At 39.6% G+C, this 23,904-nt stretch overlaps 1 long non-coding RNA gene across 1 annotated transcript; it reads left to right on the top strand.

Annotated features, from left to right (window-relative positions):
* The first annotated feature begins 46 nt into the window (after positions 1-46).
* Positions 47-23,395, top strand: LOC134498914 (uncharacterized). The gene is made up of 2 exons (XR_010068074.1): positions 47-330; positions 20,947-23,395. It is a non-coding gene; the product is annotated as an uncharacterized LOC134498914 (long non-coding RNA).
* Positions 23,396-23,904: the final 509 nt, after the last annotated feature.

The raw sequence follows: 23,904 nt of genomic DNA, 5'->3' as shown, positions 1-23,904 counted from the left end.
CCCCGCCCACCTCGAAAACCGAGACAGACCCATTGACGTCACTTTGACGCCAGAGCGACGCGCGACCAAGCGTGAGGCTGAATGAGAAGGGAAAGAGAGACATCCAGCCGTTGCCAAGAGACGGACTGTTCTGACGCGCGCCCAGATGGGCCCGTCTCCCTGGTGATCGGGAAGGTGGGGTGACGTTCGCGCGGAGAGGAAGGAGGGGTGAAACAACCATCCCCCTCCGCTTGATCCACCACGTGATCGTCTGTTATCATTGCGAGGGTCGCCCCTGCGGGAGCGCAGCACCTAGGATTAACCCTCCGCGTGCGGGACCTCCGCGGCCAGGTAAAACTTAAGTTCTTCGCCCACTGAATGCCGGGCTGGGTTGAACCATGTACTACTTTATCCAAGACCTTGATTAGCCCCTAAGACGCCAGAGCCTCTGGGTAGATCGCGAAACAGGCAGGCAACGATGTGTCACGTCTCTTGCGTCAAAATACTGTAGGATGAGAAATCTTCACGCTCCAGATCCCCGAAAGTGTGTAAATGTCGTCGCCACGCTGCAAAAGGGTGAATGATTTCTGTGTGTGCGAATTCAACCCGTTTGGGCGACAAGAGGCAGATTTTAGCTCTTTAGGCTGGCTATGAATTTTGAGATTAGCCAGCGCAAGCTATTTGTGTACCCACGATTCTGCAGACTGAGTTCTCATAAAGTGCAAACATTCGGGGCAAATGAAGGCTGGTTCGGATCTTTGGCGGGGGCTATGATAATCTGGTTAGCCCATAGTATGTCCTTGGCCATTCTTGAAAGGATCTCAGACTGTCATTTAAAAAAAAATGTTTCCTTCAATTTGGAGCCACTGGAGAAAATAGAAAATCTAACCTTGTCGTTTCCATAAAGAGAATGTAAAATCTGCAAAAGATGATAGCATGATCAAAAATGGCTTTGTTTTTGCCCCGTTGTTTATTTATTTAAGACTGTGTGGCTGCTGAATCTCTCCTGTTCAAGGCAACTTTATCTGGAAACAAAGCAGCTCAAAAAGATGATTGCGATCTATTTAAATAATTGAATTAATTAATTTGCTGCAAAATCTTAATGTTTGCATTCAAAATGTGGCTGTATTTTGCTGTAGTCAATTCTGAAAGTTAATATATGTGATAATTAAAATGCCTTCTAGACAGTGATCTTTTCTATGTACTGTATGAACAAATTTAATGAATATGCTAAACCAAAACACCTGGCATGACTTTGGCAACTTATCCAGAGGGAAGTTGGAAGAGGGGTGTGTGTATTCCAGGGTACCTATTCTTTCCCCCCCCCCCATATACTGGGTCCTTTTTATTCTATCCCTTTGTACTATAAATATAATTGAACAGTTTTTTAAGCATTAAGTATAAAAGTGAAAGCTGCCTTCATAAAAACTATATTTTAATCTTAATAGAAATTTAGCATGTTGCAACTTAGCTCAGATATTTAGGATGGAATCGTTAATGCAGTTGCTGGGCAGTAGATCCTACTGAAATCAAGTGAAAGATGGCTGAGAAAGAATATTTATTTACTTGAATGTATTAGCCGTCCAAGTGGACTCTGGGCTGCATAAATTGGTAATATTAAGCTGTACACCCTTAAGATTTTGTCTTTAATCTGAACCTGAATATTTTGAAGGGCAGAGTAATGATGGAAAAAAAAATCCTGGTCTCAGCAGAAAAGAGGTTGGGGAATTAGAATTCTTTCATGTCCCTGATGCAGATTTACTATACATAATGACCTTGGGCTTCCCTTTGCCTTTTTTTTTTAATGGAGGTAGTGGTATAAACTTGGCCTGTGATGGTCTGTATGAATTCAGGAAAACCTCATGTGAAATCCTAACAACTACTGCTAAGAAATGAAACTCAGTGTTCTTCTTCTTCCAGCACCTGAAGCCTAACAAAACAGTATGTCCAAGTACAGCTGCTCCATGTGAACCATTCCCTCGAAGCTATTAAGAAGGAAATATACTGTGACAAGCTGTGCTTCACCACCTTAAAGCCCTGGAAAAACACGGTTCTCAGTTCAGTCACACCTGCAGCATTTATTATAGTCCTATCAATAACCAGTTTATCAGTCAGATATGCTTGGAGGGTACCAGGCTGGGAAAGATGAAGCAAAGCAGCCTTTTCTAGATGGAGGGTTGCTTTTCTGTGTCATAGCACTCAGCAAAGCTCAGGGGCAGGACAACACTCAATATGAATTAATTTGAATGTAAATTAAACTGAATTCATTTACACGTTGATATGATTGTTCTCTAGACATTTACTCATTTCCTCCTCCTCTTGTATTAAATGTTACCATTTGGTGACAATTTTTAGGGGGGCTCTCCAGTTGCATCAAGGCTTTGAGAATTGTATGTGGCTCTGGTTATGGAACTATTAAGGGGGTTGATATTGGTACTCTCCGTGTGTAAGTAATAAGCAAATATATCCCCTGGAATTTATTCTGCTCTTTGCAGAATGCAGTCCAATCCTTGTTTACTGATTTTCTTTCCACTTCCTTTCCCTTTTCAGGCTGCTTGAAAGCTTTTGTGAATGTGCATGACATCTTCAGTGATCACTCCGCCACAGCTGTGGTTTTTGCAGGAGGAGTGGGGTAGTGGTGGTAAGACACATCCTTTGGTTTGACTGAGGCCAGTTATGGTTTGGGATATTTTGATGGCATTTGCTAGGCAGTTTATATCCATAATGATCCCCTGATTAAGTAACTTCCTCTGTTTTCTCCACAGCTCCTGTAGTAACAAATATTCCTTTGCCTTCAGTTCACACAAAAGATAAAACAAATTATATGCCCCCATCTTACGTTATCTATACAGATTGGGTGCATATTTCTGACCATTTGTCAGAACAGAGCAGTGTTTCTCAACCTTGGCAACTTGAAAATGCGTGGACTTCATCCCCATGCTGGCTGGGAAATTCTGGGAGTTGAAGTCCACACATCTTCAAGTCGCCACAGTTGAGAAACGCTCCTATATAGTTACGGGGAAAACCACTGTCTTGAGAAGGCACAATTTCCTCTGTTTCTATTTAAAAGCCTCTGCTAGCTGTGATGCTGGAAGGATAGCATGGTGGCACGGTGTTTTTCACATTAGGTCTAACTGTGGTTGTAGGTTGCAGTGTATATACATTTGCTGGGGGGCGGGTTCAGCAATGGTTCACGTGAGAGGTGGGGTGACTGAGGGATGAAGCAAGAGTTTTGTGCATGCCACTTATATAAGCTGGGAAAATCAAGCCAGACCATTTTTTACCGGGATTATGAAACTGAGTTAAAGGATTAAGAGCTTTTGCTGATTGCTGTCTGTATTTGTCCCCTAGCATAGTTACGTTGCAGCCAAGAATGAGCAAAGGTTTGCTATCACCAGAGCTAGGAGGCATGAGGAGGAGCCCTCAAACTCAGAAGTTCTGAAACTTTGAAGAAGAGAATCTGTTACTTCTTTGGGTGAGATGTGGGAGATGTTGGTAGAATTTAAATATGAAATAACATTTGAGCCATTCTATGATCACAAGATACTCAAAGCCAGCTAAGTAATTGAATGGCTCAAAGCAATGTGTAAAAATCAGCTCCAATTACGACCCTTTTTGCCCCAGTGAGGTTGCCAGAAGGTCATACAACTATGGTGATAGCAGAAACCACAGTTTGGCAAATTTCCATTGGGGTCTCTAAACTTTAGACTTTGCAGCTCCATATTATCTTGGCTTACTTCCCTGCTTGCCGATTTTCTCCCAAGTGAATAGCATCCACTCCTAACTCCTGTGTATAATTTGTCCTGCTACTACTGTTCCTCAGCCCTTCTTTCCTTCTATCTCCATAGTCCTATATGGGCACATTGACCAGTCACAAGGCAAACAGAACAAGATCTGCCCACTGGCTCCTTACATTCTGTGGGAATCTGAAAGAGACTTTATTGTCCAAAAAAAAAAAAAATCAAAATCAAGCAAGACGAGAGGAAAAGTGGCAAATGTGCAGTTTGTGGAAAGCTCTCACTGTGGCTTTGAAAGAAAAGATCTTAAGAATCCAAAGCTTGCTGAGCAACCCTCCCCTTGCAATACAACTTTTTTGTGTCTCTTGGAAATTTAGCAGAACTTTCTAAACTGGCCTATAACTAGCTGTAGTTATATACTCTTTTTCCTTGAGGTAGGTCTCACTGGGTTTACTGGGGCATATTTCCAAATAAATATTTAATTTTTTATCTTATCAGCTAACATTATTTTAAAGCAATTGAGGAACCAAAGTAGGTTTGTCCATACTTTATCCAAAACATTTTTTTAACGAAGTTCATAAGTATGTTTGTACTTTTGAAATAACAGGGCAGCATTTATTTAAAACAAACAAACACAAACTTCCATTTAGGAGTTGTGCGGTTGCTTTTTTGTTCCCTTGCAGATGGCAGTGTTCGTAGAATCCTACTTGGACATCCTTTTCATCAAGGTTCTTTTTGGGACTGTATAATTATGATTGCGTAATTCAGATGACACAGTATTATGCCTTACAATGCATGTTGTTGTTCATAGTTTATTGGAGGAGGAGGAAGGAGTATTGAGTCTCCTCCATCTTATGCCTCCAAAGAACATTATCGCTGGAACCAGGATGGCTCTGTGCACTATTATATGGAGCACCATAATCTGCCTAAAGCGTGTTCTGTTTCAGAGGTGGGCATTTTCTTTCCTGGCCAATGAAAATGTACTAGGGGTCATATTAAAAAGTTATATGACCACAGTAAACCCCCTGTGAAAATGTTAAAAGATAAATTAATATCTTTTGGCAGGTGTGCAAATGAAAAGAATCCAATTCACTATCCTGTTATGTCAACAAACCATATGACTAATTTTCATAGCACTTTAGCAGGCATCTGCAGAGCCACAAATAACAACTGAAGAGCTCAACAACCCAATTCTGTTTAAATATGAAGAACAAGGAAGAGCCTTAATGTTGCCCATTAACTGTTAGTATAGGTAGGTCACAACTAGTATGAGTTCTACTAATGCAATATTCAATTTAGTGCAAATTGTAAATTGATACCAAGTCACATTTAATATGACCAAAAATACAATTAACATGAGGCTGGCGCCTGTGCAATTGAGGCTAGCACATGTGCAGTTGCGGTTGGGTTTTAGACATGGCTAATCTTCGTGTGTGCAAAATGGAGAAAAGGAAGATTCCATCAGAGGAAAACAGTACAAGTGTATCGCTGTGACTTTGTTAAGATTATAAGTATAGTCTTTTTATCCTTTACTGTAATATTTCATTAATATACATACAAAAATCTATGTTTAAAATTTTTCATCGCCTGTTTCTGTTGAGCTGGAACCAATTACTGTATTTTCCTTAGAAATACCACTTTGAATAGTGAAAATTCAAATAATGCAACCATTTTGTGGGATTCACTAAGTGCACTAATCGAGACCTACCTATACTCAGACAATAGATGGAGCAAGTTCTTCCCCAATATGGCAAGATATATTGCATTTGTAGTAAACGTGATATGTAGCTGTAGTTATACATTTAAATTAGCATAAGCAGATTTTATGCAAACCTGTACCCTTTTTTTGTTTGTGTGGTGATGCATTTCTGTCTTAGAGGGGACAGTCTCGTATGTGTTCCTCCATCTGTACAGGCAAGATCAAGATGTTTGCATTTATAGCTACTGAAGCTTCAGTGCCTTTGCAACTCTTTTTCTGTTTTCTTGGCAAGCGAAACCATTTCTGTGTTGTAGTATAATGATTCTATCCCCAAGAAGTAGAGGAGGCCACAGGTAAGAGAAAAGCTTATTCAGCAATGACCACTAAATTTGTCCCACAGGAACAGATTCTAGCATTGGGCTAGTATTTATAAACATACCTAGTGAAATGTGTCCATTTCTCATTGGTTTAATATATGCTTTTGCCTTATATGGCTATATTTTTTGGACACACAAAGGCACTTTTTTCTCTACATGGTCTTTTAAAACACTAACTGGTCATTTCCCCATCCTAGAATACCCTGCTACACATACTACTTTATAAACTTGGTTTCCTCGTACATGACCTCCATTTAGAGATAATGGAGAAGGGCCTTTATTTGTCCCTCCCTCTATGTGGAAATGCAATTTTACAGTATAAGGTGGAATATAAATATTTCATATAAATAAAAGAAGTAAATTCCATTTCTGGGTTGCTAGAAATGTCATAGGGGCCATGGGATTTTGTCTGTAGTAGTGCACAGTTGTGCAGCCTTAGAAGCATCCACATCTTTTTAAACTGAGTTTGAATCATACAGATAGTCCTCTATTTACGACCATCTGTTCAGTGACTGTTTGAAGTTATGACGGTGCTGAAAAAATGGACTTACGATTGGTCCCTGAAGTTACAGTCGTTGCAGCCCTCCTGCGGTCATGTGATCAAAATTCAGGCACTTGGCAGCCCACCCACACTTACGACTGCAGGGGTGCTTCAACTCCCCCCACCCACCTACCCCCCCATCGCTGCCCTTTTGGCCACCTTGCACCCTGCCTTGCAGGACAAGCAGCCCCAGAATTGCGTGGCTCTGGGGCTTTTTGCCACACTGTGGCTCAGGGATTTCATGGCGTGCTGCAGCTCTGGGGCTACAAGACGCCCCTCAGCCCAAGTGCAGTGTGAAGCGGCAGCTACCCCAGCCTGCCCCAACAGCATAGCACCAAGCTGCCACACCCAGAAAGCCCCAGCAAGTGCCAGCAAGCATTCATTTGCCCAGCTGCCTTCTCTCCCAGTTCCCTGCCCCGACCTTTTGCCTTTTGTGCCCAGCTTCTGAGGCTTTCCAAAGCATCACAGGAACAGGGTGCACTATTTGGAGAATGGCAGGCATTCTTGCAATGCTCTGGAAGACCTCAGAAACTTTCCAAAGGCTTTCTGAAGGCAGCATGTCCTGCAGCCTTAGGCAAGATTGCCACTAGGCAATTGGAGTGTATAAGCTTTCAAGATTTTGAGAACTCCTTGGGGACTGACACAGAACTCCAAAGTCTTTTGAACTACATGGATAATATCAAGATTAAGCCACAATTAATCCTTCAATTGCTTCACCAAGAGATAAATGTTATGGTGGAGGCTACCAAATACTGAATTTCAGTCTTTGAGGTCATTAGCAGCCAGTTTTGTTCTTTGCTGAAGCAATAAAAGCAGAAACTCACATATTTCACGTATGTGACACAAATGGTTAAAAGTCTAAAAAAAGTATTATGCTTCACTTGGTTAAAGGAAGTAAAAGAAGGGGAAGACAACAGGAGAGGTGGATGGATGAGATCAAATGTCATATCCATGGAAGAGTGAAATTTCACTAAGTTATTAGTGAAATGAAGCAAAATGATGAGGATTTGTCCATACATTAATCAGTTGAATTTAACTTGATAGCACCTAACTAATTAAGTCCTTTAACATCAGTAACAAAAACTTATGTTAATCAGGGCTTATGATGGTTATGATGAAGCTCTAAAAGTGCTTGTGTTGTGTTGTGTTTGCTTATGCAGTCTGCCTACTGTCTAGAGCAGTGCTTCCCAAACCTGGGTAAATTACTCAAAAATGGGTAAAAGTAGTTTTTCTTTGGGTAACGATACACGAACCCATTATCCAATCACAACAGGGACATTTAAATTGACTTAAAGTGTTTTACATATGTTGGGTAAAAAGGACTTTCTGATAAGCAGTTTTGGGTAATGAAGGAAAAAGTTTGGGAAGCACTGGTCTAGAAAGGTTGCTACACCCACTATATGTGTTTATTACACATTGTATAAACATGCCATGAGACTATGAGACCAAGTGTGAATAGATTTCTTTTTTCCTGATTTATCCATACCACATCCAATAGAATGGCTGAAGGTTTTACAGACCCTGGAGTCCCATCCAATTACAATGGCTGAAGATCAGGTGCTCTTTCTGCCATTCTGAGGCAGGAAATGAACATGTAAATAATTTTAATTGTTTTTTTTAAATGAAATCCAGAAAATACACGAAATCCAACCTCCACCACTTTGTATCATTGCTCCATCCTTGCAGGTATTACCCTTCCTAAATTCTCTGTGTAGTCCCTGGCCAACTCAAAGTTGCCTACCCTCTGACTGAAATCGCTGATCACAATCAAAATAACGACAGTCATGCTATTTAGCAGTGTGCATTGTTTGGGCAATCTTCTGGAAGTGAGGCAAAAGGGGGAGGAAAACCAGAATTTGTGTCTGAACTCTAAAAGAAGGCTTTTTAAAGCATTGGTCTTGCATCATTTGAGCTCAGCTTCAAGGAGCAAAATGTCACGGTTTGGCTTTGAGTAAAATCCGGAACATTGTACCCCTACTGCGTATCTTCTTAACCCAGATGAATAGTGTGGATCGGTTTCAGCTTTTGATCACTGTTTTAGATGATTCATACCATATATGTGACGTAGCTGGAATAGAATTAAAGTACCAGTCATGTGCGTTGTGATCGCACTTCGTCACTTAAGTTGGACTGTGCTTGTGAAATAGCCATTGCAAGATCATGCCACTTGAATTGACGATGCTCCTATAAACAATCTGATAATTTTGCCAGTCTGGAATGTGTTTTTTTCTTGGGTCTCTGTTGATTAGAATACTGCCAAGTAATATTTCAGCTGCCAGGGAGGGAAGGAGATGGGGGAGGAAGGGAGGAGGAGATTTTTGATTAGAGGTAAGCATTCCAGCCAGAGAAGCATAAACCTTGGCGGGATTTCCTGGTCAGGAATATGAACTTTGACAGCATTAACAATTTAAATAGGCTGCTATGAACTGAGCACAGAATCTTGGAAGCTCCAAAGATAATGAAGATGGGGGGGAAAAGGCAACATCTGTGTTAGGATTTATTAGAAAAAGGATTGAAAATACATCTTTTTGAAACATCTGGTTGATTTGCTATTATCTGGCATTGATTCTTGAAAAGGGAGAGTATCATCTAAATCAAAATATATGAAATATGGCTTAAGGAATATATTGGTGATTCCCAGCCTTCAGCTGGCTTCTTTATTGTTCTCTCAGCTGAATTCTCAAGCCTGTGCAGCTGCTCTGCCATTCATTAGGCTAGAGCTGAGATAATTGCCTGACTCCTGTTCCAGAAATAATTATGGCCTGCCCCATTAAAGTCCCCCTTTTCCATTTCACGTGGCAGTGGCAGTTTGGCTATCCTTCACAGCTTTTAGATATGAACACCCACCATAGGGTTTAACCACCATATTTCAGCAAGGAACAGAATTACAACTTAGATCAACATGTTTTGTGGAACCTAAGTTAAACAAAACTCTTTTGAGTGTATTATTGTTGAAACTTGCTTTGAAGATAAATACAATTTCCTTTCTTTACCTGAATTGGTAAACCCAATTTAATTTCCCAGCTCAGCTTTAGTTTTACTAAAAACCTCTGGTTCAGATAATCTAATCTACTTTGCAGAATGAATGCGGGAAGGTAAAATTTATTAAACATTTTCTATATTGGAAATTGCAAAAAAAAGTATTAATAATACCTACTACCTCTATGCAGAGATTAATTTGTTTGGTCAGCACCTTCCTTTTTTTTTATAAAATTTTTATTAAGTTTCAAGACAAAGATAAAAGCTATGAAAAACAAAAAAAACTACCAAAAAAAGAGAAAAAACTAAAAAGGTGTGAAAACACAAGAGAATTTTTTTTTCAAAATTACAAAAAGATGTGGCTTCCGACTTTTAACAGCAAGGATATACGAAAATTTCCATAATCAATCTCTTACTCTATATTAAACCAAACCCACATTATTTCTATAAGTCATTCCACTTCAGTACATAATAAAAGTCACTAAGTAGTTAGTCCTCCCCCTTATATTAAAAAAAAATTCATATAGACCTCCTAAACACCTTTTCCCCCCAAAAGATAACACATTCCCTCTGTACTACTATTCTATATATTTCTGTCTACTATAATAAAAATCATACTGAAAAGCACATAAATTGTCTGCCATTATGCTTAATAGTTAACATCAGTCAAACCCTTAAAGCAACCCAGGTAAACATTCTTTAACCCTTATGCCACTTCAAAATAAACCAGAGTGTTTATATGTCCCCACAATGTGCACAGAGCTTTTCTCTTAGAAAAATCAAACAGCCCAACTGCCCCCCTCAAAAATTCCAGCTTCTCCTCAAAAAACCTCCCATACATAATGACCCCTTCTTTTTCATGGCATTCCACCAGGAAGTCAATTTCACTTATTGCTTGCAGATCTCTCTCTCCCTTAAATTTCTCCAACTCCACTATCCAATCTTCATCCAGCATCTCAACAGAAATTCCAATCTCATTCTTAGAAGAAACATTTCTATCACTGTTTAATTCCTCAGTTTCATCCACCACATCCCCAACCTGATGGCACATTTTAGATCTCATATTTTCCACAATGTCCTGAATATCTTGGTAGAAGTCAGAAGAAATCTGTTTAAAATCTTGGTGGAAGTCAGAAAAAAATCTGTTTAAAATCTTCCATGTCTCACGCAGTAGATTATGGTGGCCCCTAGGAGCTTAACCAGTGAAAGTCGAAGATATGGAAAAGTTCTGAAGTATGTTTACAACAAAATGAAAGTGAGATGAGCAGACAGTTCTCAAGGGAAAGTAGAAAGAGAAAGCTGAAGGTTCAAATCAGCAGATTCAACGTGTAGGAAAATGCTAATATCTTCAAATTTAATACAAATATAATAACAGGAAGACAATTGTTACTCTCAATCCTTTATATTTGGAAGGAAAATGAAGTCCAAAACTTAAAAAAGAAAGAATTTTTAAAAAGTAATCCTGAAAATAACAATAAGCACCAAGAGAGCCAGCTTCTCCTCGCTATAGAAAGCCTCTCTTAGGGTATGCATATATGTGTATGTATATGTATATGTGTATGTATGTATGTATGTATGTGTATGTGTGTGTATATATATATATATGCGTATATGTGTGTGTGTGTGAGAGAGAGAGAGAGAGAGAGATTTAGAAATGGAGTAGCCGGTTTGCGATCTTCTGGCTACAAGCAGCCATCTGGAGGACAAATGGGATGATTCCAGGCATTCTCCTTTATCCGGAGACCATTTCTGGGCTTCAGGAAAACCTGTCTGAGCCTGAAAAAAGTTGCTGTGTTGTCAGCTCTGCCCGCTTAGCCCGCAGGCACAGCTGCTCAGTCCGCCATTCCCCACCGGAAGCCATTTGGTCAGCACCTTCTGTGGTGCACCTGCTTCTCTTCCTGGTTGTGCTACTTAGATTGATGGGGGAAACGTATCTGATGGATGATTCTTAAATAATTATTTCTAATAACAATAGATTTGCTTGAAATGCAGGGAGATTCAGTGGCACTATACTATTATAGCCATTGAGATGTTCTCTGTTTCTGTCTTGATCACTAAAGACTTTTTCCCAATGGACACTGATGGCTAGAAACTGCTTATTTATTTATTTATTTATTTATTTATTCATTCATTCATTCATTCATTCATTCATTCATTCATTCATTCAATTTCTATAGCCGCCCATATCAACCAGACTCTAGGTGGCTCACAACAATGAAAACCATAAAACAATTACAATTAAAACAATTACAATAAAAAATAAATATACATGGCTGCCAAGTAAACAATGTAAGATGTCAATACAACCAAGAAACGGGACCATTACCACACTCGGGGCCCCAGGCCCGGGCACATAACCAGGTTTTCACGGCCTTACGAAAGGCCAACAGGGTTGGGGATATCCTGATCTCTGAGGGGAGAATATTCCAGAGGGCAGGTGCTACGGCTGAAAATCCACGCCTTCTAGTTCCCGTCAACAGACATTCTTTGGCTGACGGAACCCGTAGCATGCCCAATCTACCAGATCGAATTGGACAGGTAGAAACAACTGGGAGAAGGCGGTCCCTTAGGTAACCCGGTCCCAAGCCATGAAGGGCTTTAAAGGTGACAACCAGCACCTTGAATTGCACCCAGAAGCACACCGGCAACCAATGCAGCTCCCGTAGCAGCGGTGTTACGTGTGTTGAATATCCGACTCCACTTACTACCCGTGCAGCTGCATTCTGCACCAGCTGAAGCTTCCGAATGCTCTTCAAGGGCAGCCCCATGTAGAATGTGTTGCAGTAATCCAGACAGGAGGTCATGAGGGCATGTGTCATGAGTGAGGATGGCGAGCAGGGGGCTCCCATCCAGGCTCTAAAGTGCATGCGTAGTACTGAGGAATTAGGTAGCCATTCAAAGAGACACAGATCAGGCCCGCCTTAGCCTTTGGGGTTTGTATGTCTGGGTTTTTCCCACGCTTCTTCAGTTTGTTAGGATTTTCTGTTATGTAGCAGTAATAAAACACTAGAGACCTATTCCTTGTCTCAGCGTGGTTCCTGGCTGTTAGGGCAGCATGAGTGACAGTGAGTAGAGCCTAAGATGCTTGCTTAGATAAGTATTGATTACTTTGAGTATTCAATTCATCTCATTTGATTATTATTTCTCTGTTAGATATATATCTGCACCTTTCATCCAAGAAGCTCAGAGGTTACAAGGAGAGGGTTAGTGTTAGGGTCCCTTCATTGTATCCCAAAAACAAACTTGGAAGATAGTGTGGGCTAAGAGAGAGAGTGCCCAGCCCAAGGTCACCCAGTGAATTTCTGTGGCTGAAGGTAGACTTGAACCTGGATCTCAAGGTTCCTAATCCAGTCCCTTAACCACTACACTACTGTACTGAAAGAAAGTTGGCATCTAGAATGTTGCCAGCAAAGGGCTCTGCCTGCTTTCCCATAGTCAATTTGTATTAAACAGAGTATATAATCCAATACGCTTTCACAAAGACCTGACTCCCTGAAGAGCTATCACTACAGGTAGCCCTCACTTAACAACAGTAACTGGGACCTGAATTTCTGTCGCTAAGTGATGCAGTCATTAAGCGCTACATTAAGTGACCACATCGCTTAGCAATGGCAATCCTGGCAGACCCACTGCCATCGTTAAGCGAGGATTGTGGGTCATTAAACGAGGACCTCATGTGACTGCAACTTGTGTTTCCTGCTGGCTCCCAACAAGGAAATAAATGGGGAAGCCGGCAGGAAGCCGTAAGTCCTAGGCAGCTTGCAAGCAGCCCGGTGGGCACGTGAATCCTGTGGAGTGTGGTTGGGCAGGAGTGTGCCTGCCGCAGTGCAAGTGCGGACAGGTGGGAGGTGCTGTGGAGTATGGGAGGGTATGCAGTTGGCTGCTGCAGTGCAGTATAAGTGTGGCCGGGCAGGGGGTGGCTGCTGAGGCATGAGCGTGGCTGGGTGGGGGGTGCTACAGCCCAACACAAGTACAGCTGGGCAGGCAGGCATGTGCTACAAAGTACAGGCAGGGGGGTGCTGTGGATGGGATCTCATACTCTATAGCCAGGCCCCTCAGAAGAAAAATCGGCAGGAGCAGGAGCAACTTACAGGAGCGACTTACAACCTTCTCTGCCAGCTTCCCATTGACTTTGCTTGTGAGAAGCTGGCAGGGAAGGTTGCAAATGGAGATCATGTGACCATGGGATGCTACAACTGTCGTAAGTGTGAGCCAGTTTCCAAGTGCCCGGATCGCAATCACATGACTTCAGGGGTGCTGGGACAGCCAGAACTTTGAAGACTGGTTATAAGTACCACTCATTCAGCACCATTATACCTTTGAATGGTCACTAAATGAGTGGTCGTTAACTGAGGACTACCTGTAGATGTTATTTGGAAAAAAGATATACACAAAATCATATTCTTAATACTGTAATATGGGAGGAATCAGAAGTGAAGCAGATGTTCTAATATTCCATAATATGCCATATTTGATATTATAGGCATAATTATTTTTGAGTCTTTTACACACCATAAAACAAAGTCAAAGCAAATAAACAAGGTGGGAACCACAAGCACATCTTCTGGAATTCTTTCCAATCTCTTTACCAGCAATGCCCATAAGAAGAATCTGTATTTTTTTCTTCATAATGAAATTTAATGTGTTGCATCTTTGCATATGTATGTTGTACTTTCTCCTCAGGGACTAATCAGGATGTGTAATACATGTTGCCTTTGTGGGTATATAAGGGTTTAATCATGTGGTTGCATATGTGTTTCCTCTGTAGGTGTTTCTTACGTTGTGTGAGTGTTTTTCTGTGTATGTATACACTGGTAAGCCTTGGGGAATCTGCATAAACTCTACTCTGGGTCACATGACTGAAAAGAGGAGGAAGGATGACTCAGGATTCAGCCTCAGAATCTTTTCTGATGGCTCTTGAACAACTACTTAATTAATTAATTAATAATGTATAAAGTTGCCCGACTCTACAACAACATATTTTGTAGGACTACAGAAGGAGAAGCACCTGCCAATACTTAACACTGGTGGGTATGTCAAGGGCTGGTACTATATTCCAAATGCAACCCAAAACCAAATCAGAATCTATTATTTTTCTATAGCAGCAGAGCTGAGCTTATCAGGTAAAGGATTAAAAGTCTCAGCTTTCTCTCCCAGAAGTTATTTAGGTGTACCCATTCTAGCAATACCTCTGGTTACTGATGCCATCACCTATTTTCCACAATGATGCCATTATTTGGCATCCTCCTCCCAAACTTGGCAGGTAACAGCCCCTTCCTTCAGTCTATGCACCTTACTGTTAAGAAAAAGAAATCAAATGATTAAAAATAAAATAACTTTTATAATGCCATTCTGCCATATGCACTGAGGCATATGACAAAGGAAATCAACCTCCCTCCTTTGGGAGATTGATCAATCTCACAAGGTATACAAAGAATCAAACTTTATTTTTAAAAAAGGAAAAGAGGAAAGGTAAACATCCTTTTTCAGATTTAAGTAGTCACATGTAAAATATTTAATGGCAAAAGAGATAATAATAATACTGAGTTGTTCAAATCACCAATCATAACTCAGATTAATTTCCTATAGAAAAACTATAACAGCGTCCAAGTCAAACAACAGCACATAGCCCAAGAAAGCTGTTTTCACACAGAGTCAATAATCAGGTCTGATGCCAGGACAAAGGGATTAGATTGCAGAATCTTGGAAACCAAATAAGAAAACCATTGTCCTTATTTATTATTGAGTGGAGCCACTGTGAGTTCTGTGAATTCTTTTCTGACAGATTACCTAATTAGTGGACCATGGATTTGCTTAAGAGACAAGGCTGAAATATACATCTGTTCCTCATTGCCATATTTTGAACAATACCTCTTTCTTTCCCAGATTGCAATAATATCCTTACATCCTTTGCCATAGACTTCAGAGACAAAGCCACTTCCCATTCTGGGACAAGGGGCCAGGTAACTTGTCTAAATCAGTCCCACGCTCTCCAGAGTCAGGAGAAGAGTTGTATCCCCTTCCCCTCCAAGTCTGAAGATGCAGAGTGGACTGGAAAAGGAGAGGGAGGAGAAATGAGTTATGTCAAGTTGGGTGACTCTGTAGGAACCTTTGGCAAGTCTGAGGGCTTCAATTTATGACGATGTCATAGATGAAGTTGATGGACAAGTCAGGCTGCATGAACAGCAGCACCCTCCCAAGATCTGTCAGTGTCAGGGTAGCCTTTCCAGTGAATCAAGTATTCCAATCTGCTTTCTCTGTACCACAGTACATTCCACCTCAAATTCTTCCTCAATAGAAACAGGTGGAAGGGGGTCTGCAGAGCACAGCAGGCATGATGAGAATTCAAGAAAAAATAGTGATGAAATTCTGGGTGGATCTTTATTGAAGCCAGTAGCTATAAAGAAAAAAATAACTGAGCTAATCTGAAGTGTTAGTGGGAAGGGACCAATAAATTTAGACTCTAGGTTCTTGGAGGGGTGAGAGGAGGAGAAAAAGCCAGACAATCTCCTACAGCAACAAAAGGTCCCTCTTGCTGATGGTAATCCATGGCATGTTTATAACTAGCCTTGCCTGTGCCTTAGGGAAGAGTTGCACTGCTTGCAGCTATTGTAGGAAAGTAGAAGCTTGCAGAAGAAGGAGGGTCTTGGAGGGCAAAGGGAGAAATGCCAGTAGAAACAAGTATAGAGTTGTTATATGAGAATACAGCTAGTAATTAACACAAGTATTGCTCTAGAGTTGCATTAGTTCTCTTGTTCTGCCAATTCATCTGAGGTTAATGAGCAGAGGATAAATTAATCTACACCTCAAGTAATTGGAATTAAGTCTTCCAGAAATATGATGAAAATTGGATGCCATGGTACAAAAAAAACGATTAACATTTTTTCTGTACTTGAAGACATGTTCAATAAACAGTTTGGCAGTCTCTGGTGCTGAAGGAAAACCTTACATGGAACAAACTGAGCTATCTTGGTAAAAAGGCTGGCTGTAACCAGGATAGTGGGTCAAGCCCTTAACGCTTTGCAGGTCAGTATTAAATTCCAAGAGATAGTGTTCCACAGCCTTGTAGCTCTGGGTAGGGGGTGTAGCTGTTACATGTTTGGCCCAATGGTAGATACAAGAAGAAACCCATGCTTTTGCATCCACTCTGAAGTGAGGCTATCAAAATCCCAAACAAAAACCGCACAGTTTTAAAAAGAACAAAATATCCAGCTTTTTTACTGTAATGACTTGCAAAATTTCTTCCCTGAAAGTGGGTAGAATATACTGACAACCATTGTGGACTAGTTGTCCCTCATCCCAAGAAAAAAGGGAGGAAGTATTAGCTAGGATTCCCTAAAGTTCATCCATCCAAAACTAGACAACAGAGTCCTGTTTCTTCTGCAAGAACACATGTCCTATAAGATCAGGAACTTGCTTCCCACCCCCCAAAGTCTCTGTGAGTATTGTTCATAGAAGAGGGGAGGGAGCAAAATTCTCAGGTTTTAAATTAATGGCAAGTAAATGATAGGGAATATATTATTAAGGTTTATGAGAAAGAGCAATTGCTTCTCAGCTTTATGAAATAGGGACACGGGTGATTTAAACATTAAAATGGGAGAAAAATTCTTCCCACCTGATTTGATAATTGGTGAGTTTCAGTGTAGTCTAAAAATGTTCTAGGTTCTTCTGATCACTCCAGATATGGATGGGATGACTGGTTGCCTCCAAAAGATGTCTCCATTGGTGGGACACATACTTTATGGCTCACAGCTCTTTATTTAAAATATCATAGCTCTGTTCAGCGGATACAAGCAGAGTAAACAGCACAAGGAAGTTTTCTTCTTTCAGTAGCAGCTTGGAAAAGGTTAGCACAGAGATGCATAGTCTGATGCATTAATTTAAACAATGAAAAGATAGCTGGAGTCTGGATGATTCAATAGGGACAGGGAAGTCTTTCTTCAAATATTGGAATGCATCTTGAGCCTGAGCAGTCTACTTATTTTATTTATTTATTTATTTATTTATTTTCTATCCCACCTTTATTATTTTTATAAATAACTCAGGGCAGTGAACATACCTAATACTCCTTCCTCCTCCTATTTTCCCCACAACAACAACCCTGTGAGGTAAGTTGGGCTGAGAGAGAGTGACTGGCCCAGGGTCACCCAGCCAGCTTTCATGCCCAAGGCGGGACTAGAACTCTCAGTCTCCTGGATTCTAGCCTGTTGCCTTAACCACTAGACCAAACTGCCTTTTTCTTAGGAAAGTGAATTAAATTCTGGTGTGTTCAGTAAAAACAGATACAAAACACATGTAAAAAGTTGCAACACCCCTCCCCCCAAAAAACCCACTGCACATTCTTAACAGTTTCTGGAGTACTCCAGATTAGAATGGAGTCCATCTTACAAGGACCCATCTGAATTCTGTATGCAAAAAGTCTGTTGCCCCAAAAGTTCAGGGCAATAAAGAAAAAAATCACATTCTTCTAATTCTTGGCATATAGTTTGTGTATGTATAGCTTCTCCAGAGCATTCCATACATGTTCAGTATGTACAACTGAACTTTCAGAACAAAATCAAAATGTCATCTAAATATACAAGAGTGTGAAAATCCACGATGTCAGAAAATACCTCATTCAAGAATCTCATAAATACTGAGACAATTAGATAATCCAAAAGACATCACAATATAGTCAAACTTTCCATAGTGTGTGATAAAGACAGTTAAATAATCATGGTCCTGTTTCATACAGCTCAAACTGTAAGACCCTCTCAAGTCCCATTTAATGAAATAATTGCCTTTTGGAGACATTCCAGATCAGGACTCAGGGGCAGCAGGTAGTAATCCCCAATGTTGACAAAGTTCAAAACAAAGTTGTGAACCACTCTCAAAACACCTTTTTTTTCCTTAACGAAGGTAGGAGCAGAGGCAAGAGATGAAGAAAGTCTAATAATTCCTTTTTTCAGCTTATTATCAAAAAATTATTTCAAACAAGCTAACTCTTGGGTAGACACTTTAGCATAGGCTAAAACTACAACTTTTTTTTAGTACAAAGGGAAATATAAGCTGAGGAGGACCTAAACAAAACTAGATCTAAACTGGACTGATTTGTCTAAAGAACCTGTTCTTTTCAGTGATTTTTGTTTTTCATACCAAACTCAGCTATCATCCTAGCTTGAAGCACTTCCTCTTGAGAGATGCAACGGCTTTAAGATATGCTAGCTTAGCCAACAGTATGCAATTCATATTCAATAGTGCAAAAGAATTAGCAACTTACACCCATGTCTACAGATGGCCTCCCACTTGCATTGTTGGAGAAAAATTCCTGAGTTCCCTCTTCTCCCTTTTCATTCACCTAAGTGATGAAGTTCAGGTCCATCCTTCCACTCAATCGGGACATAATTTGTGAAGTCTCCAATACCTTTATTAAGAATCTATAGCATCAGATTGAGTATACAAAGAACATGTTTGGCAATGTTTGCATGGGCAAGATTTCAAACACATACTGTATAAAAGGCTTGTTTTGCAATAATAGCAGGGATTTGAGCTCTAGGAATCAATGTACAGTCACAGAAATGGTAGTGGGCAATATTTTAGTAGCCAATCCATTCTCAAGGCAATGAGATTATGGAGGGAGGTAAATACAGTTGCAAGGTTTCTAAATAGTCATTTATGATGAAGTGAAGGGGAGCAATATGTTCAATGATGTGACCAGAATTTAGAAGTCTTCCATCTATGGTTTCCACATGCATTGTATGTTCGGTTGTCTGAGGGGAAAGGCAAATACTTGTACAGTATTAATGAAATTAGCTGTTGCTCCGCAATCTAATATTGCTGAAAGAGCCCATTACAGAGTGCAAAATCCCCTGGAGAATAAAGTGTTCTCTGCCAGTGTCAGATATCTGATTTCGCCTTAGTTGGTTGAGAGCGGCCTTCTGTCCTCTTGAAAAAGAGACTTGTGTCATTTTCCAGATTCTCAGCTTGGAATGAGTGGGCATTCACTGGTAAAGTAACCCTTGATTCCACAGCTGATTCAGGACAAGAAAGTTAAGCAAGGCAGGCAAGTGCAAGATGACCTAAATTGCCACAATAAAATCATAAACTAAGAGCTCATGTTACTTCTCTGTAACTAACAAGGGAGTTCTCATTGTTCTTAATTGCCTAGGTTCAATTCCTAACATCTAAAGAGTCTGAGGGGAGGGGAGGAGTGGGTGTAGAAAGGATGTAACATTTCTCACTTTTCCATCCTTAGTGTGTCTCAGCTGTTCCAGATTTCCATCTATAATCACACAGCTTTGAAATAGCTCATCTTGACTGTCCAGCATATCTTGGCAAGCTAATTCATCTCACAGTTCATTAGACAGGCCTTCCCAAAATGATAAAGCAAATGATTCCAAAGAAGATAACATATAGCTGAAATTCTATTATATATTCTCACACTTTATGCTTACCTTGGTTCTACCTATAAATTTCCTGGTTAGCAGTAGCTCTTCCATTAAAATCATCAAAGCTAGTTTTAAATCTTTGCATACAATTGTCATTCATTACAGGATCATTGTTATCTGTTATAAGGCCTGCTCACTTGGCAGCTCCAACTAACAAAAGTTGAAAAATAAAAGCCACTTGAGTACAATCCATTGGGAATTCAGCTGATTTTCTGGACATTCACAGTTCAAACTGAGTGATGAAAGGGTTGGACCTGTACTGAGCATCATTAAATATGTCCAGTAAAGATTCTGGTGAGTGAAATAACAGAAGTGGAGGAGTAGGAACAGCAGAAGGTGTAGCCCTGGCAACACTAGGTGCAGCAGCATTTGATACATTTGTTGTCTCTTTAAGTAATGGTAATTCAGAATGGTGATCTGTGCATCTACTTGCTGCTGGTGTTGAATTAAGACAGTTCAGCAGTGTTTCCAGTGGGTCTAGGTCTAGAAAACAAAAGTAGGTAGCCTCTCGTAAAATGAGAGTACTGAGTTCCAAAGATTAATGTCAACCCCCTAACAGCAGTACATGATCAAGGACACAAGATTCATACAGAGTTTCATTCATCAGCTATAATGGCAGGAAGAAAGGGTTAGATTACAGCATCTTGGAAACTAAGAAAACTCGTTCTCTACATTAGTTATGGAGGGGTGTACACATTTTTTTTCTCAGTGATTCCCTAACTGATAGACTGGGAGCTCACTTTAGAAATAAGGCTGAAATGATCATCTGTTCCTCACTAAACATGATTTGAACAAATCCCTTTTTTTTCCCAGTTTCCAAGAATACCCTTGCAAACAACAAGATTCTAAGCAAATCACAAAATGAAGGATATGCTACTAATAGAGAAGCAACTCTGATGAAAAGAGGCGTCAGTTGTATAAAAGTACACAATTTATTAAACATATATAGAGAACATAAACACCAGAGACAATAAAGTATTAACTAGCAGGTCCAAAAAAAGAAATTATACTTAATACAGTTCTTAATATTAAAGCAGTGACAATGGGCAGCCTTTCTTTCTTCAACTCAGATGATACAGTTACATGCTTTGTTTCTACACACATTTTCTTTTGTTTTTGTTGCCTTTTGTGCCTGGAAGGCAGTCTCAAATTTGGAGCAATGTATTATATTGTCTCTCTACCTTTCTTTCTCCCTCCTCCATTTTAGGTCCTGCCTGCTCTTTCCTGTTCCATTGATGCCCTCTGGCAGTGAATCTGATACCAAGACTTCTGAAGTCTTAGGACAAATCAATTAATTTCAATTATCTTCAATCAAATTTTAGTCTCAAAAGTCTAGAATTATGTTCAAGAAGGTGAAATGTGCTATAAATTTGGGGAACTATCCAAGTATTTGCTCAGTAGGCACTATGAATATCATGACATTATAAACCAAAGGAGTGAAGATTTGAGTAATGTTGACCAACTGCTGTCCTTATTTGATCTATCTGACTATTGCAATGCTTAATCTTGTAATAATTATAATGGCCATTAATTATACACACAAACAAATAACATAGCAAAGTAATCACATACTTTAGAAGTGGTTAACCAACATATGCCCAATACCTATTAATTTTGTGTATACCAGTTGCACTTTTTTCATTATATACAGCATGTTTGAAATTCTAATTTCCCTTTACTTTCTCCAAGCATTATGAATTAATACTGTGAACTTCTTGTGAACTTGTAAACTTTATTTCTTATCATATATGATCTTGTGACAAAGAAAGGCAAGTTAGAAAAATAAATAAATAAATAAATAACCTGAGTGTCTGAAAAACAGTAGGCTATAAGGCAGAAGAAAACAAATAATTATTGCATTATTTCATCATTTCAATTTATTTTCATTAACTGAATAAACATCACTCACATGCAATATATTTTAGAATATACTCCTTCCTTTAACAACAGGACCTACATTTACCACTCTGAAATGGAAAGTATATCTGAGGATACATGGGGAAAAGAAACTTGTGTATATTTCAGAAACAAGACTCATGTCAAACAGTTTCTCAGTCATCAAGCAACTGTCCTGCTCCTTTGAATGAGTTGCAGGCAGGGACATCTGCAGGGAGGTAAAAAAAGACAAGATGGCAGCTGAAACCACATGATCAAGCCCCCTCCCCCCAAAACACACAAAATATATTTTAAAAGGTCAGGGCTTTGATCACCCAGTTGTGGCCAACATCTTGACTTTTTTGCCTCCCTCCCCCCAATCACCCCTGGCCACAGGCAACTGAAAAGTATAGTTGAAAGTCCATATACGAAATTAATAGAATCAGGTCTCAGTGTCACACTGCAATCAGCTCAAGCTGAGCTACGTAAGTCCATAGCTGTGGATAAGGGGATGTCACTGTCCATGACTGAGATTGTCACTGAGCAGAGATAGGAAATCTTTTTTGTCACTGGGCCAGGATTGGTGATGTACTGATGCCACCAGAATGGAAGGGGCCATTATGTATTTGGCCATTTTTCATTTTCAGTTATTTGGCATTGGGTCTGACCTGAAGTAGGTATGTAATACCTCATAGATTTAACACACCTTGTTAAATCTTAGAATGAATGAATGAATGAATGAATGAATGAATGATGGAAAATATAAAGCAGCTGTTGTGGTGTTTTGGTAGCAAAGTCCTGGAGGGGAGGATTCTGAGGGCCACAGCAATGGGATAAAGCCTTTTTATAGGTTCTGAAATATGAGTTGCCCACTTTGGCCATTCAGAGATACCTGCAATTCTAGGATCCTTAAGAGATGCAGTGCTTGATGTGAATTAATTCAGTTTTTCATGGACTTTTTTTTCATTTTTTCATGAAAAACAGGGTGAAGGCTAGCATTAGTTATATATCTGAAATGTAGAATGAAGAATTGGAATATCCAATCTTGGAAAATCAGTATGTCCACAACTTAAGGAATGAAAGATATACTCTCATTTAAGGATAAAGTTAATTCATCAGAAAATATTGTTACATGTTTATTGAATCCTCAAACAATGTTTAGAAAAGTTTGGACATCAGATTTTTGGTGTTGGCGTTGTACGGAATTTGAGGGTCCTTTAACTCATATGATTTGGTCCTGTCCAGTTGTAGCTCCATTTTGGTTTCAAGTGATAGGTTGTGTTTAATACAATTTTGGAAAGAAACATAAAAGTTAAAGATATAAATTTGATGTTAAATTATACTCCCAAGATATGGAATTCATTTTGTTAAGGACTTTGGCTTTATCTACCCTGGTAAAGAGGATAATCTTATGTAAATGGAACAAAGCTTACCTTCCTGATGTTAAGGAATAGATTCAAGATACGTATTTGCTATGTATATTTAGAATGTATTTATACTCCAAAACTAAGAATGTCTTCTCATTTTTGGGGTATAAAGACAGTCTAAAAATAGAATAAGCAATATGTTCCTATGTGGTCTAAATTTAATGATAAATTTAAAGATAGAATTAATCCCATGTTGATACCAAATTGTCACTGTATGGATCTTTTTATTTATAATAGGGATTTTTTAAATGTTTAGCTTATTTTAATCAGGGTATATAGAATTCTTTCTATTGTATAATCACTAATGTATTTTGCTGGTGGCATATCTCACCAATAAAAATTTTTTTTAAAACACCCTGTTTAGCTGTTAAAGAATTGGAGACCTTTTCCCATACATCAAAAATCAGTAGGATAGCTTTTATATCCAAAAAGCCGGCTTCCAGTAAGACTTAAACTTGTATGTGTGTGTGCACATGTGTGCATGTGCATGCACATGATTTCAATGAACAGTGATTTCTCAGAAACTAGGCTTACATGTGCAGTACAGAGAAACATCCTCCAGACAAGCACATCCCTCCCAATGGCTTACAATAATTTTATGAAAAGGCTCTTTTCAAACACAAATTATATCTCAAATCATAAACTGGAAATTGCAAGACTGAAGCCACAATTCATCCCTTAGGGTGAGGAGCAACAATGACAGCAGAAGGAGCTGCCAACCTGCCCAGTGCTGGGGGAAGAGGAATAGTTAGCTAGATTCTCTCCACCTCATCCCCTCTCACCAAGCTGGGCAGCAACAGGTCCTACTGCAAGGTTGGAATTCTTACTTGATAGTGAACTCCATCAAAATAAGCAAGATTTAG

The sequence above is a fragment of the Candoia aspera genome, chromosome 5 (assembly GCF_035149785.1).
Source record: "Candoia aspera isolate rCanAsp1 chromosome 5, rCanAsp1.hap2, whole genome shotgun sequence".
NCBI lineage: Eukaryota > Metazoa > Chordata > Lepidosauria > Squamata > Boidae > Candoia > Candoia aspera.
Note: the sequence above shows the minus strand (reverse complement) of the source record. Positions and strands in the feature narration are given on the sequence as shown.